This window comes from Choloepus didactylus, chromosome 8, assembly GCF_015220235.1.
Source record: "Choloepus didactylus isolate mChoDid1 chromosome 8, mChoDid1.pri, whole genome shotgun sequence".
Lineage (NCBI taxonomy): Eukaryota > Metazoa > Chordata > Mammalia > Pilosa > Megalonychidae > Choloepus > Choloepus didactylus.
In genome coordinates this window covers 71935229-71962760 of record NC_051314.1, presented here as the reverse complement: position 1 = coordinate 71962760, position 27532 = coordinate 71935229, and positions in this window count along the sequence as shown.

Here is a 27532-nt window from a genome sequence, read left to right as displayed (position 1 = left end):
TGGACCAAGGAATGCAGGAGCTTCTAGAAGGTGGAAAGGGAAAGAGACAGATTTTTTCTAGAGCCTCCAGAAGGAACATAGCCATGCCAATGCTTTGTTTTAGGACTTCTGAACTTCCGAATCATAAATTCTGTTGTTTCAAGCCACCAAATTTGTGATAATTTGTTATGCCAGCAATTTGCCAAAATTCAACATCCATCCATGATAAACACTCCAAGCAAGTTAGGAATAGAGAACTATTACCTCAACTTGATAAAAAGCATTTACAAAAATTTCTACAGTTTAAATCATACTTAATGGTGAAAGACTAAATATTTTCCTTTAAGATTGTGAACACGGCAAGGATGTCTGCTCTCATCACTTAGTAACAGATTACTGGAAATTGTAGTGAAAGCAATAAGGAAAGAAAAAAAAAAAACACATACAGATTGAAAATGAAGAAATAAATCTATCTATAGTTGCAGATACCAGGATTGTCTTTAACGAAAATACAAGGGCATCTACAAAAAAATCCCTTGCACTAAAATGTGAGTTCATCAAGGTTATAGGATGCAATGCAAATAACACTCTCATTTCTTTATGCTAATGAACATATGGAAGCAGGGATTTAAAATGCATTATGATTTACAATAATGCCAAATAAAATTACTTAAGCCATACATGTTTTAAGTGCATAACTATTTACACTGAAATTATAAAATTATGATGAAATAAATTTAAAAAAGAAATCAAAAGGAGAAACAAATGGTGTTCATAGATTAGAAGATTTAACATATTAAAGATGTCAATTCTGCCCTAATTGACCTATAGGTTTAATCCTACCAAAATCCAGGCAAGGATATTTGGTAGGCATAGATAATCTAAATTCTAAAATTTATATGGAAAGGCATAAGAATAGGTAAAACAGTGTGAAAAAGAAGGATAAAGTGGGAGGAATTACTCTACATGATATTAAAGCTGAATATATAGCTATAGCAATCAAGACAGTGTACTATTGGTGAAGGTAATGACATATGGATCAATGGGACAGAATAAAGATCACAGAAATAGACACATGCCAGTATGCCCCAAACTGAGGAAAAAGCAATTCAGTTGAGGAAAGAGACTGAAGAGTTTTTAGATTTGAGATTAAAAGCATGATCCTAAAAGCATGATCCATAAAAGGAAAAACTGATAAATTTGACCTCATCAAAATTAAGTGTTCTGTTAATGCCCATGTGAAGACAATGAAAAGTGACAGACCAGGGGGAGGTTTGTGCAAAATATAAGACTCAACATTAAAAAAATGTCCAATTTGAAAATGTATAGAAAATATGAACAGATCCATCACCAAAGATGTTACGCAGATGGGAAATAGCACATGTTCAACATCATTAGCCCATTACAGAAATTCAAATTAAAATCACAATGAGAAGTTACACACCTATCAGGATGACTAAAGTAAAATATTGATTTCTCTGTGGTGGTTTGAAGCTGTCTGTACCTCAGAAAGACATTTTAAATTTAATCCATCCTTGTGGCTACTTCAATTAAGGTGTTACCTACCTCACTCAGGATGGTTCTCAATCCTATTACTAGAGTCCTTTATAAATGGAATGAATACAGAGAGAGAAAGAGAAGGAATGCTGTGGAAGCAAGAAGCTGAAAGCTTCTTCTGGTAGAGAAGGGAGATGCCAGCAGATACTGCCATGTGTCTTGCCATGTGAGAGAGGAGCCCAGGACCACGGGCAGCTAGTCTTTTGGAAGAAAGCATTGCCTTGGTGATGCCTTGATTTGGACAAATAAATTCCCATTGTTTAAGCCAACCCATTTCATGGTATCTGCTTTCAGCAGCCTAGGAAGGAAACTAAAACAGACACCAAATGCTGGTGAGGATGTGAAGACATGGGATCAATCTGTATTTTGCTGGTGGGGATGTCAAAATAGTATAGCTCCCCTTGAAAACAGTTTGTCAGAGTCTTAAAAAAACTAAATATGCAGCTACCTTATGACCTAGCAGTTGTCCCCTGGGCATTTATCCTAGAGAAATGGAAACTTACATTCACACAAAATACCTGCGCACTTGATAGCAGCTTTATTTGAAATAGCAAAAAACTTGAATCAGCCCAGATATGCTAAAAGAGGTAGATGGTTAAACAAACTGTGCTACATACATACCATGAAATACTACTCAGCAATATGAAGGATCAACCTATTAATACTTGAATAACTTAGAAGAATCTTCGGGAAATTATGCTAAATGAAAAAAAACTAAAGACCCAAAAGGTTATATACTAGCATGTATTTCAGTGCTAGGTGATGTATTCCCAAAACAATATTATTAAAGGTTGAGTCTGTCCCCTATAGGGTGTTATTTATGATTACTGCTTTGTGACAAACAAAACACCAAAAATTATATACTGTATGATTCCATCTATGTAATATTTTTGAAATAACATTTAGAAATGGAGGACAGATTTGTACCTGCCAGAGGGGAGAGTGGATGGTGGGAGAGAGGTGCGTACAGTTATAAAAGGGTAATAGAAGGGGTACTTGTGGTGTTGGAATTGTTCAGTGTGCTGAATACAGGAACCCAAACAGGCAATACAATTGTATAGACTTAATCTGCACACACAAGTGCAAGTAAAACTGGGGAAATCTAAAGATTGGTGCATTGTATCAATGCCAGTGTTCTGATTGTGATAAATTATAGTTTTGCAAAATGTTACCATTGTGGAAATCAGATAGAGTGTAAAACATGTTTCTCTGTATTATCTGTTACAACTATATGGGCATCTAAAATGATCTCCGCTTTAAAAAAAAAAAAAAGTAACAGAAAATCTGCAATACCTGAGAAAAAGGACCCATGGAACAGAAGAAATGCCATTCAAATCTCTTAGAATTTGCATTAAAAATAATTTAATTTAAAAAGAATTTATTGCGATTCAAAAAGAACTCAATCACATATGAAGTAAAAATAAATATATTCTCAGACATGCAGAAACGCAGATTTTTTTGCCTCATAATCATTGACAATATACTGCAACAGAACAATTCCCCAACACCCCACAACCCCCCTCCCTCAGAAAAAGAGGAAGACGGGGATTCCAGTAAAGCTGGAGGACACTGGGGTTGTAATAAATCCAGAAGGACAATGAAGAGTTTTGGAACATGTAAAGAGAATAGTCCAAATCAGAACTGGAGGGCTCCAGAAAATAAATGGACCTCATGCAATAGGAAATGTGATTTTAAGACTACATAAACTCAAAATGAAATAGAAGTGAAATTATTTTTGTCAGCATTAAAAAATAAAAGTTATTCACAATATCAGAAAATAAACTGTCCATAAAAGTCATGGTTCACATTTGAGGCAAGCTAAAATGTGGCATTGTTTTAAGGAACGGTAGAACTGTAGGATACATGAATGCATTTGACCTTGATGCTAGGGCCATTCCCTACACACTATATGGGCTACTGGACTTTCTGGAGTTTTAGTCATTGGCCCTATTAAAGGCATCTTCATATTTGATTTTTAATCATATTAACTGTAAGCTGTATAATTTTAGCAAATCTGAGAACTGCCAAAGATAACAAAAAAGTGTTGATTTCTTTCAGAGTTCTGATTAAAATTAATTTTGGTTACAACTGGATTAATTACTAGTAGCTTTATTAAATATATTTTCATTTGCTATATAGTTGACATTTCCTCATATAAAATTTGATGTTTTAAAACCAGTAATAACCAGTAGGTCTACATGTTTATTTGTTATATCTGTAGAATTTGTTTACTTCTTAGAAATGGATGTATGTTTGCTAGTCACATTAATTAGGTGTGCTTGTTTATCTGGATGACAGTATGTTGGTTATTTTAACAGATTTTGACAAATCTGTGAGTTTCATGTAATAGGCTTATAGTGAAAAAGCCAAGCTTATATGAAAGAGGGAATTGTAGATGGTGGAAAATGAGCTATTAAAATAGAAAAATGTATCTGGTAAAGGAACAAATAGAAAACATTTAACTGACTAGCAATTTCTCAACCTTGGAATAGGGTCAGGGTGAAAAATGTTACTAAAATGGAATCATCCCTTAACTGTTACATTTGCAATTTTCCTGTAATGAGTGAGAAATCCTTATCAGGAAAAGCAATTACTAAAGAATGCGCCTTCTGGGAAGCAAATTTATAAGGTGAACACACTTAACCTAGAGATTAAATCTTAAAAAAAAAAAAAATTCAGTAATGTTCTCACAAAATACCAGCATTTTATTGGTTACCAGAAGTTGCTGACAGGTCGTTAATAACAATGGCAAATGTTGAAAGGAGTCAGGCTTCCTGTTAACCAATCCATATGAGTTATCAATTTAGAGATTCATTTTATTGTGTGTGCACATTACCAGATAAAATCAGTAGGTGGGTTGGTTTCTCCATCCCCCCTCCCCACCCTGACTTTGACTAGAGAAAATGTACTGATATTTCTATTCAGTTCTGCACTAATGCAACTGACTCCTTCCTGAAACATTAATCAACCACAGCCAGAATGAAAATCAATACAACCCTGAAACATAGCTCCGGATACCAAAAATAAGTGTGAAAGAAGACAGAGCATGCGGCATCTTTCTCAATGTTTTGGAGAATTGTGCTAGCATTGCAAAGTGCAACTGTTCTTTTTTTCCCCTCTGTAAACAGCTATGGATATGAATTTTATATGACATTTTCAATGCTAGGTGATTTATTCCCAAAACAATATTATTAAAGGCTGAGTCTCTGTCCTCTACCGGCTGTTATTTATGATTGCTGCTTTGTGGCAAACAAAACATCAAGCACAAATAATGGTGTGCTGTTTGTGCTTTCTCCCCATAATGTAAAAAACATAAGTATACATTGTGGTATTTGCTCAGGAAAGGGGTTTATTCATGTGAAACAATATTCCTCTGAAGAGGGTGTGTAAGGAAATAAGAACCTAAGCTAGATATTAAATTCTGTTGGATGAACTAGTTGACTGATTCTGCTGATAAACCATAACTTGGGGTATGACAGATGGAAAGTGGCCCATTACAACTGAATAATAAGGCTTGACCATTCTTTCCCCTCTCCTCTCTCCCTGTACCTCCATATTCCTATACTGTTAAATATGTGAAAGTAGCAGTGGTATTCCGACTTTGTGGTGGCTTTAAATGTTTAATTGGCAGTTAATTTTAGAGCTGCTAATTCAGCCATATAAAGTTTTACTTTTGAAATAAACAGGTGTTCTCCTTTGATAATGGTTTATGCTGGCTTTACCATTAGTACTTTAAAAAGACATTAGGAATTAGTATTTTTTATAGTGAAGATATATCCATATTTTAATAATGAGATATGAAGACATGAGATTTGCAGACAGATTTATACAATAGCTGGGATTTAATAATAAGACTTTGTTCACAATCCCTCTGAATTAAAAACAGAAAACTTAAGGCAAGAATATTTATTTATTAGCAATTTAGTTGCCCTGGGATTTTTTCCTTGTATTATATTATTCTCAGTAATATATGGGCATTCTCACCAAAACTTCTGTGCTTAGTCACATTACAACTGCCTGCTATTTTTGTTTTTTTTGGTGTTCTTTCTTATGCACTATTAGTTGTCTGTTAAACAAAAAACTAAGAGTGTTACAGCACTATTTGACAGTTGACAAATCTGATATTCAAAAAGCCAGAATTATATATCTGACAGAGCCTCTACCCAAATTAGCCAAAACTTAATCATCTTTGTGTTCTTCTGTGTTCTTTAAGCATTCAGCTACCTCACAAGGTCAGGGAGATATTGTCTTCTCAGAAGTGTTGCAGATTTTTTCCTGCTTTCTCTTATCTGCACAATATGCTTCATTCTTTATTAGTGATGCTTGGTCAGGGGATTGACATGTTCCCACCTAAAGGCTGAATCTTATTTCGTTGGATAACCCCTAAATTGTAGAGTTTTTGTTTTCCTTCACATTCCTCTAGTTTAAATACTCAATTTGATTCTGATTCAGTCTAGGACAATTTTAGATGTTTCTTATTTCACCCTAGGATCATTGTTTCCATCCTGTCTATTCAATGCTCTCATAGTTTGGAAATAATGAGACATTTTGCCAAGAAGTTGGTGTGTATTTAAAGTGCACACAATTACTGATTGAGTGCAAGTGGGAAGAATGGATTACTCACCCTTCCCTTGGGATTATCTTCCCTTCAGAGCCCACAACTCTTGTATATCAATTTGCATATCTTTGTCTTTTATTCCTGATATTCTGTGGTTTTTATTCTATCTGGAAACAGCCTGTGAAAACTGTCCCTCAATCTACATGTTTTCAAAATCTATTTAAGAATAAGATTCTGGGCACTTGGGAACCCCTGAGAATATTGTATTTGCACCAGTCTGTTTCTTTATCTGTTAACATCTGCTAGACAACACTGATTTGCAGCATTAAGTGGAAGCCCAGACCATTTAGCAGCATGGATGGTCAAATGTTAAAATTAGTAAAGAAAAAAACAGTTAATTTGAGTTACACCTCTTATCCCTATCATCTCTTTCCCACTGCTAAAGAGGATAATTGCTCAGCAAGTATTCAAAGAAATTCTCACACAGAGCCAAGGGTAGGTATAAATCTTTAATAATGAATGATAAGGTACAAGCTGTAGAAAGCATATTATTTTTTTTAATATTTCTTAGATGGATGTTAATTTCCATAATTATGATGTTTTCATTAGCAAACACTGTTTTTCTGAATAAGTGGATGTGACACTTTCCAAATTTCATATATTTCTAGGTCCTTTTCTCAAGAAAATGACAATCTCCTGGACTTCTCTCACAGTTGTAGCCATTATCTTCACTGGTCTCATCCTAGAATGCTGACAACCTTTCTTTTTCCAGACATTTGCAGGCCTAACCAGGGGAGCAGGCTTTTGTTTGTTTTTGTTCTTGCAAAACAAAAACATACTCTGACTACTCATTCCTACACACAGGGTGAATTAAGAGGTTTTTAGGAAATTTGCCTTGAAATTACTGTGGGACTCATCTTATGTTAATCTTTTTTTTTCTTTTTTAATCCAATCCTGGGCTTTCTGAGCCACTCTGGGGTCTTTCAGGCTCTCTAAATGAGGCTTATATCAAATAATAATTGCTGAGTTTTCATGTTACCTTATGATTATAAATAAGAATTACATGTTATGCCTGTCTAGTATTAATAAAGATAACTTAGTTTTCTTGTTTCATTCCACAGAGAGCATTGATGATTTTTTTCATGTGATCTGCATGCTCAATGTTGTTAGCTTCATTAAGATAATAGAATTTATCCTGATTGAGTTTCTATAGACTCTATCCTATCATAGATGTGTAAATTACATGATTTACATAAATTCATATATATAAAGAGCTTAGTACAGACCCTGGCATGTAGTGAGCACCATGGTGGTATTTTCTATTATATTTCACTTAATTCTTACAATGTGACATAAGTGATGGTATTCTCATTTTATAGATAAGTAAATTGAGGTTCTTACCAGTTAATTAACTTCCATAAATTAACATAATTAATGAACATCTGTTCTGTGGTTTAAAGCCACATTTGTGATTACAAAGCAGATACTAATTTCACTAGTTTATTTTACCCTCCATTTAGGGAAAAATATACTTTCAGCCACATAATAATTTGGAAACAGTTATTTCCATGTAAGTCATTTGTTTCAATAGAAAAACACTACACTTTTACAGAGGCCTGAATTCTGCAAATCTCAGCCCCACAGAACAAATTACATATTTCTGAAAATAAATGAAGAGACAAAAAATGATGTTTACGAATAAAGTTCTCTATTACAAAGCTCCTAAACTAAAACCTTGAATTCTACTCTTATGGTTTCATTTTCAGCTATATTGATTTTTATATAAAAATATAACTCATAAGAAACTTTGGTATATATTTTACTAGCTAAAAACAGATTAAAAGCAGCAGAAAAGGTATAGAGGTGGTTCGAGGCAATCAACATTACATTTGAGTTTTTGATGATTGACACAAGGAATATAAGAATTTTTAAAATTTCCTAAAGCATCATGCAAAATGTGTTAAAATTAGAACTTAAGGCATCAAAACAAAAGAAAACATAAAAGCAGCATCCTCAGCTTTTCAAGGCTATGAAGTCTACAATACATTTGACGAAGAATACTATGGAAATGGTTATCTCAAAATTAGTGATAGTAGAAATAAACCCCATTTTTACTTGGAAATGTCATAATACCCAATATATTTTTCCTCAGTAATACTATACCCATAAACACACACATACATCCAGAAGTCAACCATTTTAAACCACAGCTAGAATGTAGGGAAGACAAAAGCAGGATTGTGCATGTAAATGTAGCAAGATTAAATGCCTAGTCTAGGTCCAGGAAATACAGCACCTTCTGTACATTTCCCCTTATGCTGCATTAGTCAGAAGATGATGTTTAAAGAGCAGCTTCCAGAGTGAATTAAAATGTCATTTAGCTTTTTAGTTGTCATTATTTCTCGATGTTGATAACTAAAGTTTAAAATAATGAAGATTACAGTAACTGAATGTCCAATGTTTCTATGGACTGCAAAAGAACATTGCACAATTCTAGTGTCCTAAAGTGATGAGAGAATTATAAATAAAGGTAGGAAGTATATAAAGCACATTCCTGATAGGAAGTATATTATTTAAGTATGATATAAAAATCTTGATATATTTTCCACCTAAAATATAAATATGTATAGTGTTTCTAAGGAAAGAGATAACATTAGAAATTATAATAAATTAAAATGAATACAGATAATATATTTATGAATTTATTGTGTGTAAGGAATCTGTAATTCTTCGATCCTTCATAAATTAAAACCATTTACTGGATGTGCCAGGTACTGGGAGTGTGTTGAAATATAGTCTGTTTTTGTTCACAGATTCATCCATTCATTCAGTATTTTATTCTTTTGTTCACCAAATATTGATCATTTACCCAACATTTACCAAGAAGCATGCTAGACTTTATAGAGACTGTTTTGGGGAGATGCACTAGATCCTTACCCTTATAGAGCTTAACTCTAAATGGATAAAAATCACTTTGCTAAGTTTTCTGTTACAGTTAAATATAGAGGGCTGTGTATGCACTAAGGGAGAGTACAGAAGAGAGAGAGAATACTCTTTTGTCTCTTATGGTATGATGAAGTATGTGAGGTGAATTTATCATTTAAGAAGGAATAGGTATATTCAAGGAGAAGAGGATTGGGGAAAAGAGTTCCAAAATAAATAACCATTTATTCACCACTTTCTATTTATATCTATATTAAAAACAGATGCCTGTTTTTTATATCCAGATGCCTACTGGCCATCTCCAACAAAACAACTGAAAGTCAAAATTGACCAAATGGATTAAGTATCTTTACCTTTTTCCATTCACCAACCTTTCTCTTATAACCCCTCGATTGGTAATTAACTCACACTGCAGTCTATCACTCTCTAACCTCAACTCCTCATTTTCCCATTCCTCATTTCTGTGTATAAGTTAGATACTAAGCCTCATGAATTGTACCTTATAAATCACAATTAAATCTATCCCTTGTCTCGATTCCATTGTCAGTTAATCCACATCTTCATCATTTCTCACCTGGATTACTACAACAAATCAGTGTTTGAGGTTCACTCCCCTCCTGGCCATTTTTCTTCTGGCTGCCGAAATCCTGTTTCCTAATTAAAGCATACATTAGCTCATGTCCATCCTGTTTTAAATGCTTCAGTGGTTTCCCATTGCTTTAGAATTAAATACTTATTATGTACATGGCCTAACAGGACTTTTCTGAACTGGTTCTTGTCTATCTTTGCTATTTAATATCTATTATATATCTAGTCATTTTCTCACAAATATCCTTCTCACCAATCACAATGAAGCACTTATAGTTGAGAATATACAAAGTTTTGTTTTATATTTGTGTTTTTGAACACTTTTGGTACATTAATTTAATAAGATATTTAGTAGACATTGAAGTGATCATCTCTTATTTTTGCCTGACCAGTGTCTAGTTCCACTTTTCCACAGCAGCAACCAGAGTCTCTCTCTCCCGCTGTGGTCAGAGGAGTGTGCACATAACAACGTAAGGCCAATCAGATTTTCTCTTGGAGGATTTGAATAATGAGTGAAGGCAAATGGGGATTAAACACAATTAGAGATAGGCATATGTAGGCTGTGGCCCACAAGTTCTTGCTATTGAGAATGTTTATCAATTTTTTTCCTACTTCTATAACATTAAACACATTCTTGTAACCAAAACTGGAAAGCTGCTTTACTGGAGCAGAAGCTTCTGGAATCATAACCTGGTAGAACTTATATGGTAATTTTAATAAATTTCTGGAGAAGAAGTGTGGACTAGTATGAGAATGAGAAATTTCTGGGGGCTCCAATCTGAGGTGAATCCTCCAAGAACCCCACCAGGTTCTCATGGTAAAGATGAAAGATCTTCTACTGACTGTCATCATAAAATAAGCACAGAGTATTCTCTATAACAAAGACTTACTACCAGGGTAAAAGTTATTACCAGAGCCTTATCCCATGTGGAGGAAGGGAATTTCACATATTGCAGCCCACACTAGCCTTTCTGCCCTTCGTGGGGGAAAAGGCTGTACTGCTGGAGGAATAGTTGTAAAGGTTACATCCCAGGTCCACTAAAAGACTGAAATCTAATCACGAGATTATATAAGATCCCCTCCTGGCACCTCACCCCCACAGTGGCACTTTACCTCCATGCAAACATGGCTCCAGTATAGTACCAGTGAAGTATAGCTGAAAGAGCTGCATGGTTCACAGTCTTTCTGAGGAGGAGTACTTAGCGACTCTCAGATCCAACAGTGGAAAGACAAATCACCGGAGGAAACTGAAAACTCTGGTACCTACAGTTATAGAATACATTAAACACAACCAACTCCTAGCGAGGTTAACGGAATCTTCCCACTAAAGGACTCTTTATCTCAGTTCCTGTTACCCAATAAGCATGTCTGACTTTCAACAAAAATTAAAAATCACGCTAAAAGACAAGAGGGAAAAAAAAAAAACAATCTGAAGAGACAAAACTTTAGAATCAGACTTGGGTATGACATTGATATTAGAATTATAACACAGGGACTTTAAAATAACTGAAATTAGGTCAATGGCTCTAATCAAAAAAGTAAACAACATGCAAGACTAGATGGGTAATATAAATAGAGAGAAGGAAACTCAAAGAAAGAATTTAAAAATGCTATGATTCAAAAACTCTGTAACTGAAGGGAAAATGCCTTTGGGCTTATCTGCAGACTCAGCAATGCAAAAACAACAAAATATAAGAAACAAAAGAGAGTAGGACATCCAAGACTAGTGGGACAAATGTTTTAAATGTAACATGTATAACTGGAATATCAGAAGAAATATTTAAAGCAATAATGGCTAAGCTCTTTCCAAAATTAATGACATACATCAAACCACAGATCCAGGCAGCTCAGGGAACACCAAGCATGATAAATACCCTAAATACCCACACACAGATACACATGCACATGTGGACACACACACACACACACACGGGGAGGAGGCAGTTAGCATGTTAAAACAGCAGAAAGAAAAAGTAAAAGCAAATCTTGAAGTCAGAGGAATTAACACCATATCTGTAGAGGAACAAGGATAATAATTACAGTGGATTTCTTGTCAGAATCCATGTCAAGGAAGGGAGAGTAGAGTGAAATATTTAGAGTTGAAAAGGAAAGGAACCAAACTAGAATTATATGTCCAGTGAAAATATCCTGAAAATGTGAAGGAAAAATAGAGACTTTCTCAAACAAAAACCAAGGGAATTCATCACCAGCATGTGTCCTGAAAGAAATGATAAAGGAAATAATTCAATGAGAAGGAATATAGAATAGTCATGGATCTATATAAAGAAAGGAGGGGAATCAGAGAAGGAATGAATGGAGGTGAAATAAAATCTTTTATTTTTCTTTTTAAATTTATCTAAAAGAATTTAATTGATCTAATAGAAAATCAGTCGTTTAAATGTGAGTGGTATGAATACACCTATTAAGACAGATTTTCATTATGGATAAAATATCAAGAATCAAATATATATTATCTACAAGAAACCCACTTCAACTAATGATTGTTAAGTTAACATTAGAAAGATGGAAAAATATGTGCTGTTATACACAAAAGCTGGAATAGCTATATTAATTTTTGACAAAGCAGACTTCAGAACAGGGAATATTATTGATAAAGAGATTCATTACATAAAGATAAAGCAATCAATTATTCAAGAATCACAGTAATCCTAAGTATGCACATTCCTAACAGTGTCAAAATAACATGAGGCAAAACTGAAAGGAGAAATAAATCCACTATTGTACTTGGAGACTTCAACCACATTTTTTCTATAATTGATAGACCAAGCTGCAGAAAGAAAGGACCTGAACTGCACTGTCATTCAACTTAATCTAATTGACATTTATAGAATATTCTCTATAACAACAACATAATTCACATTCTGCTCAATCTCATGTGGACCAGTCACCAAGATAGATTGCATTTTGGACCAAAAAAAACCAAAACAGAAAACAAACAAAAAAACACACACAGCTTTAACAAATTTAAAGGAACATAAATCATAGAGATTATTTTCTCAGACAGCAATGGAGTTAAACTAAAAAACAATAGCAGAAAGAACAGAAAATCCTTGATATTTGGAGTTAAGGTACTTATAATACATGCATTAAAAAGAAATCTCAGGATAAATTTAAAAATATTTTGAACTAAATTAAAATGAGAATACAACTTATCAGAATTTGTGGGATGCTGTAAAAGGAGTGCTTAGAGGGAAATTTATAGCACTAATTAGATATATTAGAAAAGAAGAACGACTTAAAATTGACAATCTAAGCTTACCCCTTAGGGAACCAGAGAAAGCAGATGAAAATAATAAAATGTAGAGTAGAAATCAATGAAATTGAAAACAAAATTAATGAAAACAAAGCTGGTTGTTAGGAAAACCTTAATAAAATTGATAAACCTTTAGGCAGGCTTGCCTAGGAAAAAGAAGAGTCCCAAATTACCAATATTAGCTGTAAAGGAGGGGACTTCACTACTGATTCAATAGACATTAGATGGATAATATGGGAATACTAGGAAACTTTCTGTCTACAAAGTTGATAACCTAGATAAATGGACACTTTCTTAAAAGAAACAAACTATCAAAATCCACACAGGAGAAATAGAATATCTAAAAAGGCCTGTATCTACCAAAGAAACTGAATGAATATTTAAAAATCTCTAAAGAAAGAAAGCATCAAACCTAGATGATTTCAGTGGTGATTTCTACTAATCATTTAAGGAAGAAATGATACCAATTCTCCAAAATCTCTTCCAGAAAAACAGAAGAGGGAACATTTCCAAACTCATTCTCTGAGGCTAGCATTTGCCTAATACCAAAACCAGACACAGATATCACAAGAAAGGAAAAATATAAACAAATCTTTCTTGGATATGTATGCAAAAATCCTTCCATATATTAGCAAATCAATTCTACAATGCATAAAATGTACAAAAAGTTGATACAGCAAAACTTACAAGAAAGCTACAGTAATAAAGATGTGGTATTAGTGAAAGAATAGACACATAGATCAGTGAAATATAAGAGAGCCCAAAAATAGACCTGCATAAATACAGTCAACTTATCTTTGACAAAGAAGCAAAGGCAATTTAATAAAGATAGTCTTCAACAAATGGTGAAAAATTGGATGTCCATAGGCAGAAAAGCGAATCTAGACACAGACCTTACACCTTTCACAAAAATAAACTCAATGGATTATAAACCTAAATGTTAAGGTAAAACTGTAAAAATTATAGAAGTAAAATATAGGAGAAAACATGTGATCTTGTATTTGGTGATGAGGTTTTAGATACAACACTAAAAACACAATCCACTGAAGTGAGGATTGATAAGTTAGGCTTTATTTAAACTTTTTGAATATTTGCTCTGGGAAAGACAATGTTGATGAAGTAAAAACACTAGCAAAGATTGGAATGAAATGCTTGAAAAATATATATCTGATAAATCATTGTATTTAAAATATTAAAGAATTCCTAACTCTTCGTTAAGAAAACAATCCAATATAAAACAGAGCAAAAAGGTCTGAACAGACACCTCACCAAGAAAGAGATACAAATGGAAAACAATCATACAAAAAGATGATCACTATATGTCATTAGGAAACCGTAAATTCAAATGAGAATCTACTGCATACCTATTCAAATGGCTAAAATTAAAACAACAACAAAACACTGGGCAATACAAATTTCTCGTGAAAATGAACAGCATGAAGGACTCACTCATTATTGGTAGGCATGAAAAAATGGTACAGCCATTTTGGACCACAGTTTGAGGGTGTCTTACAGCTAAATAGAGTCTTATCATGAGATCAAGCAATTACACTCCTAGGTATTTCCCCGACTAATTTCAAAACTTACTTCATCAAGAAAGCCCGCCCAAAATGTATTCAACAAAGAAATACTTCAATAGGTGAACAGAGAAACCAACTGTGGGATGTCCATTCAAGAATTAAAAGATATGAGCTGTCAAGCCAGGAAAACAAAACAAAACCCCTGATGAATGGTAAATGCATATTGCTAACTGAAGAAATTGAGTGTGGAAAGGCTATATACTGTATGGTTCCAATTACTAGACATTTTGAAAAAGGTGAGACTGTAGCTACAGTAACCATGTCAGTGGTTGCCAGTGGTTGAGGGGGAAGGTTGAGTCTTGGATAGAGTGAAGCATGGAGATTTTTAGAGCAGTGAAACTGTTCTGTATGACACTGTAATGGTACATACATGGTATGCTACTATGCATTTGTTAAAATCTATAGAACTTTACAGAACAAGGGGAATCTTAAAGTATGCAAGTTAAAATAAATCTTATTTCAGAGGTTAGAGAATCCCAAAAAGTAATGTAGAATGTGACAAAATAATGTTAAGTGTATTTAAAATAGGAGAGGACCTCATTGATGGGACGAGGGGGAATACTTGTTCTCAAAGTAACTCTGGAAATGAGCAAAGTTTGAAGGCTAAAAGGAAGTGTGTATGTATATGTATAAGTATATGTGTATATATATATGTGTGTGTGTGTATATATATATATATAAGTATATGTGTGTGTGTGTGTGTGTGTGTATATATATATATATATATATATATATATATGACATACTATAGTTGATAAAGTTGTTTCCAAAGAGAGTATGGGTTAAAAATTGGAATTGAACAACAAAGTAGATGGATAGCGAATGGCAGGAGTCCAGTATCTCATTGTTGAAGTGAAAGCTTAAGGGGAGATGAGCAATGCGAGGAGGCTAAAAATGAATTAGTGATGGAGTCATGAGTCTTCAACTAATTTTAGTTTAATATATATTTATAAATGTTTACATATAGAAGTATTCATAATTATGTGTATATAAATGGGTAAGTATCCACACATGTTTCTTTAATCTGTCAGTTGAGAAGACATAGAAGTAATTCCAGCCCACCTAGCACCCAGATCTTGGTTTCCAATACCATTCTCTGATAAAAGGAACCAGAGCTTTCTGAAGAAATGGCTATTTCTAGAACTGAGATGAGTAACATACAAGATGAGCCTGGAGCTTCTTTTAGTGCCAGAAGTAAGGAAGTTACACACACACACACACACACACACACACACACACACACACACACAGTGATGGAAATATGCCAAATGGCCACAGAAGTCAACAGAAAGAACTCCTAATGGCCAAAGCTGGAAAAAATTGAGCAATAAAATATGTTAAATATGTCTAATAATAATAGATTATAACCCAAAATATAAAATATCGAGTCCTTGATGATATAAATAAATGAATAATAAATGTGGGAGAAGAGACAAATCTCTTGTGCAGAAAGATTCCAAATTATTTACATTGACATTCTGCCCTCAAGAAGTGGGAGAGCATAGATCCCCACTACTTAAGTGTGGGCTACTTCCAGTGGCTTCCTTCCAAAGAGTACAGTATGGAAAGTAGAAAAAAGTATAACCTTACAGTGGAGAAATCTGAAAAACCCTACCTCAGCCAGGTGATCAACTTCAACATTAACAGTGGTAAGTTGACAGTATGTGCCCTTGAAAATGGTGCTCTAACACTGTGATATTCTTCCAAAAAAACATATAACCCCAGTCTAATCATGAGAAAACTATCAGAATAATCCCCAAGAAGGGACATTCTATAAAATATCTGACCAGTACTCCTCAAAACTGTCAAATTTATCAGAAACAAGAGAAATCTGAGAAACTCTCAAAGTTAGAGGAGTATAAGGAAACATGACTAAATGTAATGTGATATCCTGGAACAAAAAGGACATTAGGTGAAAATTAAGGATTGCAATTAGGGACTTAAACACATTATTCACATTACAGTAGCAAATTAGAGGGAGGCGTGTAGGAAAATGGAGCAGAGGTAAAAAGCATGGTGTCTTTTATGGAAGGCTCCGGGAATTTGCCATATAAAACTCCTATTTATATCTATCTTTGACCTAGTTGCAAATGAGGTTGGAGAATGTGGCTTTCCCATAAATTGTGGGAAAAGGGAAAAATAGATATTACAGGACAGGTAGTAGTTTTCTAGCATAAATCTATCTACAATCTACAGAGAAATACATTGGTTCTTTATACATACATTTATAAATCACTGTTACTTATATCCTGTCACGTAGTGATTCTTTATAAATAAACAATGCTGACTAATAGAATTTTATGCAATAATGGAAATGTTTCATATCCGTTCTCCAGTAGAGTAGCCAGTCAGTAGCCATATGGACTAAGAACACTTGAAATTTGGCTTGTGTGACTGAAGAACCGAATCTTTAATCTTAAGTTTTATTTAATTCAAATCTAAATTTAAATAGCTACATGCAGCCAGTGGCTGCCATATTGGATACCAAAGCTAAAAACTTAAGAATCCCTCTGTAGTTATGATCAACTTAAATATGCTTTCGAGCTTTGAATGGACTAGTTGTAGATTTGTTTGCTTAATTACCTTACAAGAACAAGCTTTCCAACTTATAAAAGCTCATGTAATAATGTAAATTGGATAGAAGCCTTAGCTACAGACACATATTCCCTTCCTTTTTCCTAATTTCTCCCTCAAAATATTAGCCCAGTTTTCTGTCTTAGTTTGTCAGGGCTGATATGGCAAATACCAGAAAGTGGGTTGGCTTAAACAACAAGAATTTACTGACTCACAGTTTGAAGGCTAGAAGTCCAATCAAAGTATTCTCAAGGCCATGCTTTCTGCAGGAGTTGGTAGCATTCTGATGATCCAGTCCTCAGTTACCTGGAGATGTCTTTGGTCTCCTCCTGTGGCTTCCTCTGACTTCTTGCTGCTATGCTTTTTGGTCTCCTCTACTGCATCTACATTTCTCTTTATGAGGTTCTAGTAAATAGTTTGAGACCCACCCTGATTCAACTTGGCCATGACTTAACTAATAGCATTTTGAACAGTTGCTACTTACAAATGGTTTCAATCCACAGAAATGCAGTTTAAGAACATCGCTTGTGGGATTACATGATTCAATACCCAGTTTCCCTTCTAACATCTTGCTTTTTTCTGATTCTCAAAACAGAATAAAATAGAAAAAAATATCTGTTATTTGATCCTATGTTAATTTGTAGCACTGTCTAGAGTATTTACTCATACCGACAGGTCACATCATAAGGACTCTTGGGCAAGGCTAGGAACTGTTTAAAATTTCTGGGAAATGAAATATTAGCATTCTTATTGCAGCATCTCTGTAGGATCACACATCTTTGAGGAACTCAGGATTTCTGTCCTCCATCATGGCTATTCAACACATTCAACAGAAGTTATATAAATATCATCTTTCCTTCCATGAATGCATGTTTTTGTGTATGCACGTCTGTGTGTGTATCGTGTGTATAAGAAGAATGCAATGACCAAAGAGAGACATGTAAGTTTTAACACATATAGAGAGGAGCGTATGGGGAACTCCGGCTTGTGGGTATGAAAGGTGATATGATTCCAAGGAGATTAAGAGGGGATAAAAGATGAAAAGAAAATTTCCTTTTAAAGCAAATTAATAAATTAAAACTATGGCTTCATTAGGGATGAGAAAGGATAAACTCTATAGAAGGAAAGCAATTGTTCAAAACTTAGGCAGCATATGTATTTTCTGTAATATACCTGCCTGAATTTCTTTTTTCCCTATTGTATTTTATTACAAAACAATCTTTCTGTTCACTACAGTTAGAAATTTGAGGTTTGCTCTTATAGTTCAAGAATTCAGCTCCTGCTAGGAGTGAATTATGTATAGCTACAAGCTGAGTGTCCGGCAGAACATCAAGAAAAAGCAATTGCTATTTCAATTTATTATGTATATTGCAAGCAAATTTCTGACTATAGTACATCTCTGTCAAGAAAATTAGGGTTTTAGAAGAGGAATCTTCCAACTACCACACATTTACACTTAGTTTATTCTACACTTGGAGAGAATAAGATGATGGGGAAAACAGAATATGATGTTTAGTTTTTAGAAGGTAGAAGAAAAGAAAGGCTTCTTCTTGCACTGAACTTTGATTTTTCCAGAGATAATAGTCTATCATTCTTGCCTATGTGGGGAAAATACCCTTTTAAGTTTCACATGAAGAGGCTTAAAGCTTCTCTAGAAATTCATATCCTTTTCCTAAGAGATAATGTTGAGAACAGATAGGGGCAGAGGGGAGAGGTGTGAAAACAATGGGTAATTTAGGGAGGTAAACTACTTTGGGAAAAAGGGAGGGACACAGCATACCAGGGGTTCAGGAAGTGAGAGTTACAGGCTATGTTTTCATCTAAGAAGAATAAAGTTCTTAAACTTTCACACAACTAAAAATATATGGCCTAATATCATAATGATTTCATTAAGAACCATAAAGTAGTATTTATTTTTTAGGCTTATCTGAAATTTCATCATTAAAGACCTACTACACATTTATTCAGTATTAATCATTATTTTAGTAAGGAATATCTTTGAATTGCTGAAGATTTAAATGTGACTTTCTTTTACAGAGAAAGATGGAAGAGAGTACTATATCTTTTCTAAATTAAGCCTTCAAAGTCAAGGGTGGAGGAGCCATTTTCTATGGCAGTCAGGTAGACCATTATTATTAGCTGCATACAAGGATATGTGTGATTATGGAACATATCCCTCTCTTCTCTTTTTTTTAAATACCATTTTTCTAAGCCAGAAAAAATTAAAATAGCAATTTAACTTCTAAGAGGAAAATCTTAATTAGCTTGGACAATAGGATTTTGCTTCAGAGTTTAATAGTGCTAGTATTACATGGAATGCATTTCCAAAGTATTTCTAAATAGATAATTTCTGTCTTTTATTGGTATATTTCTAAACAATTTTTTATTACTGCAGTTTTCAACTAAGGAAGATAAAATTGAACTTTGATTACTGAATACAAGAATCTAATAACTTTTGTTTCAGACAGAGCATGATGCATTCTGTCAAACATGACTTGTTCAAAATACATTATCACAAAATTCTTGATTTTCTTGCCTGCATACCAGAACAGATTTAGACATAAATCAAGCATTTCCTGAGAAAGAAAGGCTAGTTTAATAAATGCTCAGGCAAAGACAAAGAAATTTTGCCTTAAGTATTGTGCATGATTATGTAAAGATAGTATATTTTATGTATCTCAACAGTGATATTTAAAAAATATTGTTTCAGAACTATTCCTTTAAATGATTTAGTGATGATATTCTTGGGGTATATGTTTAACTGTTAAAATATTATTTGTCTTGATTTGGTCTAAAGTATAGAGAATTCATTGGAAAATATTTAAATCTGAGCTAAAGAACAGCCACTAGATATGAAATGTAAACTGAGTTCAAACTGACAAATTCTATGGCCTCTTTCTTCTTGCTACCAAATGTTTCTAAAAAGTCTGAGTAAGCCAATACTCTTCTACTTGTTATCTATTACTGTGAAACAAATTACCAAAAATATAAAGACTTCATTATTATCTCATGACTTCTCTTGGTCAGGGATTGGGGCACAGCTTATCTGTGTCCCCTGCAAGGTTGCTATCTAGGTCGTTGGCTATGGAAGTTTTTGCATCTAAAGAATTGACTGTGGGAGGATCTGCTGTCAAACTCATGGTTGTTGGCAGCATTCAATTGCTGTGAGCTGTTGGGATGAGAGCCTCAATTTCTGGTTGGCTTAGTTGGCTCTCAGTTCCTTGCCATGTGGCCTTGTCTATAGGACAGCCCATGATATGGCAACATGCTTGCTTTATGTTAGCAAAGAAGTTGAGAGATTATCAAGACCCTGCTCTAAAGGAATTTATTAAGGTTTTTGGTATTTACTCCTTGTAGTCTCAGTTGTAGCCTCTCTGCAATCCAAAAGCTGAGTGATCTAGAACACAGAAAGAGGTCAAATCAAAACACTCTATTCCATAGCATGCCCTCAAATGCTCAGTGACCCACATAAATAACAGTGGTACGTAAAAAGGGAGAACAATGAGTAGATGCTGTGTTGTAGTGCATCTGTTGGGAAACATTCCTTCTCTGTAGACCTCTTCGGCAGAGGTGGTCTGTGTATCTCGTGCTTCCTTGGATGTGTAGCCTAAACTATTGTTTTTGTCATCAGTATCCAAAGGTGGATCATTATGAGGGAACTGAGGCAGCAAACCAGGAGCCATAGGCAGGGTAATTAATAAATGAGCTAAGCATGGAAACTAACATGGTGGAAGGAGATAATTTACTCAAAGGAAAATAAAGTGCACGTGCTTTAGCACAGCCAAAGTGCAAAATTTAATAAAAAATATTTTTAATAAAACCGAGTAGGAGTTTCTACTTCTGTTCCTGAGGCATAGACCATGACAAAGTTAGGTGGGCTGAGAAATAGACACATTCATGAAACTGGGAAGAAAATAGAAAAAATAAATATCCTTATACAGTAATGATAGCTTTTCTTGATTAATTACAACTCCTTTTCTTATTGCATCTTCTTTAGTTTTTCTACAAATCTGTTAGGTATAGTTATCCCCATTTTATAGCAGAAGAAACTAGCTTCAGAGTTGAATGATTTCCCTAGGGTTCATAGCTAGGAAATGACTGATTTGGGATTTGATCCACGTTCTCACACCAAAGACTAAGCTTTTAGCTTTACTTGTGTTATTCCAAGATGAATTGTGCCAAGTCCATTTTGACTATCTATTACTATGAATACCAACATGCATAACCCCACAAAAAGTCCTGAATAAGCCAAAAGAACTCTCAACAATGTCAAAGTAACTTGTAGAACTATTTGTACAGCCTAAGGTCTTGTATTTTCAGAGAGGAAGCTCATTTTAAAATGTAGGTGGATTCCTTAAAAGGACCACAAATTACCCTTGTATTTAAGGAGAAAATTCAAGGATATTATTGGTAGTCTCAGCAGAGTATTGTTTGCTTCCTTGGTGTAGAGGATTAAAGTCATTGTGATTTAAAAGGCAAGCAGCAATTAAGAAGCATGTTATTAGACACATCTGAGATTTATAATAATCTAGCAGGTAATATGGGAAGCTTTCAACTAATGGAAATTCAACAAATCCTTGAAAGGACATCCTTGGAGAGACTCTTTGAAGAGAACTGCTCAAGGAATTTGATTTCAAGGATACTCAGAATCTCAGACTCAGTGTTACTTTTCATAACATTATATATGAAATAAAGTCATTCAGTAAATGATAGTGGTTAATATCTTCAATTTCAGACAATATTACAGTGATACATTGAACAACAGTAAAAAATACTGATTGTCTCCTAGGAAATCACTTTTTCTTAGTTGTAGTACTCCATTAGTACTGGTTAATGCAGAGATTCTCAACTTCTGTCTCAGAAGCCCTTTACATTCTTAAATATTATTGAGGATCCCTACAAACTTTTATTTATGTGGGTTAATATGAATAGTATATTTTAATGAAAAATAGCTAGATTTTCAAAATGTATTGAAAAACAATGGCATTGTTTTACATTTTTGCAAATTTCTTTAATTTCTAGCTTAATAGGAGGTAGCCTGATTCTTGTTTCTGCTTCTTCATTCATTCTCTAGTAATTTGACTGCAGTGGGCCGAATAATGGCCACCCAAAGATATCAGGTCCTAATCCTTGGAACCTGCAAACATTAATTTATAAGGACAGATTGATTGTGGTGATCAATGCACAACTATATGATGATACTATGAACAACTGATTGTGCACTTTGAATGATTGTATGTTATGTGAATATTTCTCAATAAAATTGCATTTAAAAAAAACTTATAAGGACAAAGGGCCTTTGCAGATGTGGTTAAGGGTTTTGGAATGGGGAGATTAACCTGGATTATCTGAGTGACCCTAAATGCAACACCAAGTGTCTTTGTAAGAAACATGCTGAGGAGATGTGACAGAAAAAAGAGTAGGCAATGTGACCATGGAGGCAAAGATTGGAGTGATGTGGCCACAAGCTAAGGGATGCCATCAGTACCAGAAGACGGAAGAAGCAGGGAGTTCTCCCATAGAGCCTCTGGAGGGAGAGCAGCCCTCCTGACCCTGGGATTTCAGTCCAGTGATGCTGTTTTCATACTTCTGACCTCCAGAACTTTCTTTTAAGCCATCAATTTTGTGGTGATTTGTTGCCTCACAGAGATATGTAGTTGAGAAAGAAAGAACTATTTTAACAGCCTCTTCAGATAATGGTGGATCTTCTTTGATATTATATCTAAACTCAGCAGATGGTAGTTTCATAAAGATTAGTTGCATTGTGGTGTCTGGACTTTTGTACTCATCTGTATTGCAGTTGGATTTGAAACATCTTGCATTAGTTGTTTAGAAAGTGTTGGTTCACTAAATTATGAAGATTTATTAAATATGATCTGTTTCATTATACAATAGCAAAAACAGATAATGTTTGTAAAACTTATCTATTTTATCAGGAAAGTCTTTAAGTGTTTGGAAGCTGCCAAGCTCATGGTAACAGATATGGAATTTTCTAAAATTTGAATTTTCCCTTGAAAATGTTATCATTAATAAATTATGTTAGTTGTTTCTCTCATGTGACAGATTCACATAATTCATTTTTCAAGAAATTATCTGCCAATATTTTAGTCTGAACAACCATAGCTGTGCCTTAGTTGTTCTTTGAAGTAGCAAAGGTGTTCTCAAAAAAAAAAACGGCTGGTTTAGCTCACTATTTCAATCATCAATTGTGTAAGTGCTTTTCCTCTTCTAGACAGGCATGCAGGAAAAGTGTTTTATGCATACTTTTCATTTTGTCTCACAGAATGTTAAAACTACATCTAGACAATGGCTGAAGTTTAATAAGAATAATAATTTTACCACTTCATCAAGGACATTATTAAGTGAAAGAGCCTTTTTTTTCCTTTCAAATGTTTGGAGAAGAATACAATGACTACAAGAACAATTTCGTGCAACTGCCTTGATTCATGATAAGGTGCCAACAGTTTGCCTTACCATTGTTTTGCATCATTAGTGTATTAGTTAGAGTTCTCTGGGGAAACAGATATCTAAATATGAGATTTTATAAAAGTATCTCACACAACTGTGGGGATGTACAGGTCCAAATTCTGTAGGACAGGCAGCAAACTGACAACTCCAATGAAGGTGTTCGATGAACTCCTTAGGCAGTGAACTGGCAACTCTGATGAATGTGTTTGGTGAACTCCTCAGGAAATTCTTCACTGGCTAGCTGAAGAAGTGAAGGTCCTCTGTCTGTCTCACTTAAAACGTCTTTAACTGATTGGATTAAATCCAGCTGATTGGATTCTCTCATTATGGAAGACATGCCCTTCACTGATGCCATCAGTCACAGCTGCAGACAATTGATGATTTAATAAGCCAGCCTTCTGGTTTATTAACCAGCCACAAATGTCCTTGCAGTAACAATTAGGCCAGTGCTTGCTTGACCAGACAACTGGACACCATCACCTGGCCAAGTTGACACTTGAACCTAACCATCACAATTAGTAAAAATGTAATCCCAGTGAAAAAAGGCAGATAATGCCTTTGTGTTACTATGAAAATAGTTTACTGTTCCTCTTAGACACTCTGAAAGTATTTCAGGGAAACCCAGGGATCTGTGGACCACAGTTTTAGCACCACCGGGTTAATGCAGTATGGAAAAATACTATGAAGCTTTAAAAAAATCTGGAGTAATTTCCTAGCTAAAATAGGTAAGCTGAATGACTAATAGCAGAACCGATGGGAGAGGATGGGGCAGTAGTGCTTCCTTCCTAACATGCTATTTTTTTCCCTGCTAATTTTTCATTTTCAATAAGTGTCTAAAAATAAATTTGTACTTATTTTGTTTATGCTAGTCCATCTGGAATTTTCTTTTAATTTTCCTTTGTGATTTCTCTCTCTACCTCCCTCCCTAAATTAACAATATCAACAAAAGAATTCCATTGGCTTACATACCTGAAAAGACAGAGGTAGAACCACCCTTAGGTATAAGTTGGTCCAGATATTCACAATGTCATTAGAATTGCAGTGCTTTCCCTCTGCCCTCCACTCTGAATCAGCTTTTTCCCCAGGCAAGCATCCCTCATGGTAAGAAATAGCTGCCTCCGTCCCATTTACAGTGGTCTCAGATCACAGGAAATGCTGCTTTATCAGAGAAGACTTCTCCAGTTCCCTCCACTGATGGTGAATTCTCTTTCCAGAAGTTAATACAATTTGCTCAAGTTTATTTTACATGTTTGTTTTAAACTTTATTCATATTGTATTAAATATATATATCCTAAATTTCCCCTCTTAACCACATTCAATATATAATTCATGTGAGGTAATTACATTCATAATGTTGTGCTACCATCATCACCATCCATTACCAAAATATTTCCTCGTCCCAAATAAAACTATATATTTTAAGCCTTTGCTCCCTATTCTCTGTCAGTACCCCATCCTCTGGTAACCTGTATTCTAAATCCAAGAGGTTTTTGTATACTCATTATTCCTATCAGTGAAATCATACAATGTTTGTCTCTCTGTGCCTGACTTATTTCACTCGACACAATGTCTTCAAGGTCTCAGATCATAACCCTAACCCTTACTCTCCCACATAAATCTGATAAGTGGATTTTTCTTTTCTGCAAAGAATGCCATTGATATTTTCATTGGGATTGGATTAAATCTGTAATCACACTGGGTAAAATTGGCATCTTAATAGTATTTAGTCTTCTAATCCATAGACATGGGATATCCTTCCATTCATTTAGGTCTTATTTGATTTCTTTTGTTAATGTTTTGTATTTTTCTATGTACAAGTCTTTGTATCCTTGGTTAAATTTATTCCTAGATATTTGATTCTTTTAGTTGCTATTGTATATGGAATTTTTTTTTTGGTGAATTCTTCTCCAGGTTGTTCATTTCTAGTGCATAGAAACTACTGATTTTTGCATGCTGATTTTGTAACCTGTCACTTTACTGATTTATTACCTCCAATTGTTTTACTGTAGATTTTTCAGCATTTTCTACATCGCTTACAAAAGGGAAAGTTTCCTTGTTTCTTTCCAATGCTGATACATTTTCTCTTGCTTGCCTAATTGCTTAGGCAAGAACTTCTAGTAAAATGTTAAATATTGGTGATGACAGTGTCTTATTCTTTTTCCTGATTTTTAGAGGGAAAGCTGGAAAGCTTTCAGTCTTTTGCATTGAGTATGATGTTAATTGTGGGTTTTGCATACATGCCCTTTATCATGTTGAGGAAGTTTCTATTCTTGTTTTCTGAGTGTTTTTTTTTTTTTTTCTTCAATAAGGGGTATCAGATTTTGTCAAATGTCTTTTCTGCATCAGTTGAGATGATCATGGTTGTATTCTTTATTCTAGTAATGTAGTGTATTTATTATTATTATTATTATTATTATTATTTTAGTATGTTGAATCACCCTTGCATGACTGACATAAATCCCCCACTTGACCATGGCATATAATTATTTATTGTGCTGTTGGATTCAGTTTGATAATATTTTGTTGAGGATTTATGCATGTATATTCATAAGAGAAATTGGTCTGTAGTTTTCTTATCTTGCAGTAACTTTATCTGGTTTTGGTATGAGGGTGATGTTGGTCTCTTAGAATGAGTTAAGGAGTTTTTTACCTCTTCAGAATTTTGGATGAATTTGAATGGGATTGGTGTTAATTTTGCTTGGAATATTTGGTAAAATTCACCAGTGAAGCTATCTGGTCCTGGGCTTTTTTTTGTTGGGAGGTTTTTGACTACTGATTCATTTTGTTTACTTGTTATTGGTCTGTTGAGATGTAGTCAGTATTGGTACTTTATGTGTTTCCAGGAATTTGCCCATTTCATCTGGGTCATCTAATGTTTTGGTGTATTGTTTGTAGTATTATGATCTTATAATCCTTTTTATTTCTTTGGTGTTGGTAATAATGCCTTTCTTTCATTTCAGATTTTATTTGCATTCTCTCTCTCTTTTTTTTTCTATTCAGTCTGGTTTCAGATTTGTCTACTTTATTTTTCTTTACAACAATAACAACAATAACAACAACCAATGTTTGGTTTTTTGTTTTCCCCCCCCTTTTTTTTTTATTCTCTACTTCATTTATCTCTGTTCTAATCTTTTATTTCCTTCCATCTGATCACTTTGGGTTTAGTTTGCCCTTCTTCTTTTAAATCCTCTGATTTAGATCTTTTTTTTTCTTTTTTAATGATATCATTTAGAGCTATGCATTTATTTCTTGGCATTGCCTGGGCTGCATCCCATAAGTTTTAGTATGATTTTTCTTTTTCCCATTTGCCTCAAGATATTTGCTAATTTCCCTTGTGATTTCTTCTTTGTCCATTGGTTGTTTAAGAGTGTGTTGTTTAATTTTTAAATATTTGTGAATTTTCCAGTTCTTCATTTGTTTATTGATTTTCAGCTTCATTTCATTAAGGTCAGAGAAGGTATATTAAATCATTTCAGTATTTTAAAACTTATTGAGACTTATTATTTGACATAACATGTAGTCTGTCTTGGTGAATGAGCTTTGTGTACTGGAGAAGAGTTTATATTGTGCTCCTATTGGATGGAATGTTCTACATATTTCTATTAGGTCTATTTTGTTATTATTTTCATTTATGTCTTCTATCTCCTTATGAATGTTCTCTCTGGATGTTCTATCCATTATTGAACATGGTGTGAAGTCTCCTACTATTAATGTAGATCCATCTATTTCTCCCTTTAAATCTGTCAATATTTGTTCATGTATTTTGGAGCTCTGATATTAGATACAATAATAAATATAATTGTTGTTTCTACTTATTGAATTGACCCCTCAGTATACAGTGACCATCTTTGTCATTCATAAATGTTTTGACATAATTAGTATGACTATTCCATCTTGTATTTTGTTACTATTTGCATGGTACTTTTATTTTCCTATATCACTCCACCCCCACCTTTTTGTTTTACCTGTTACAAGTGAAATCTTTATATACTGTATTCCAAAACCAAAGAT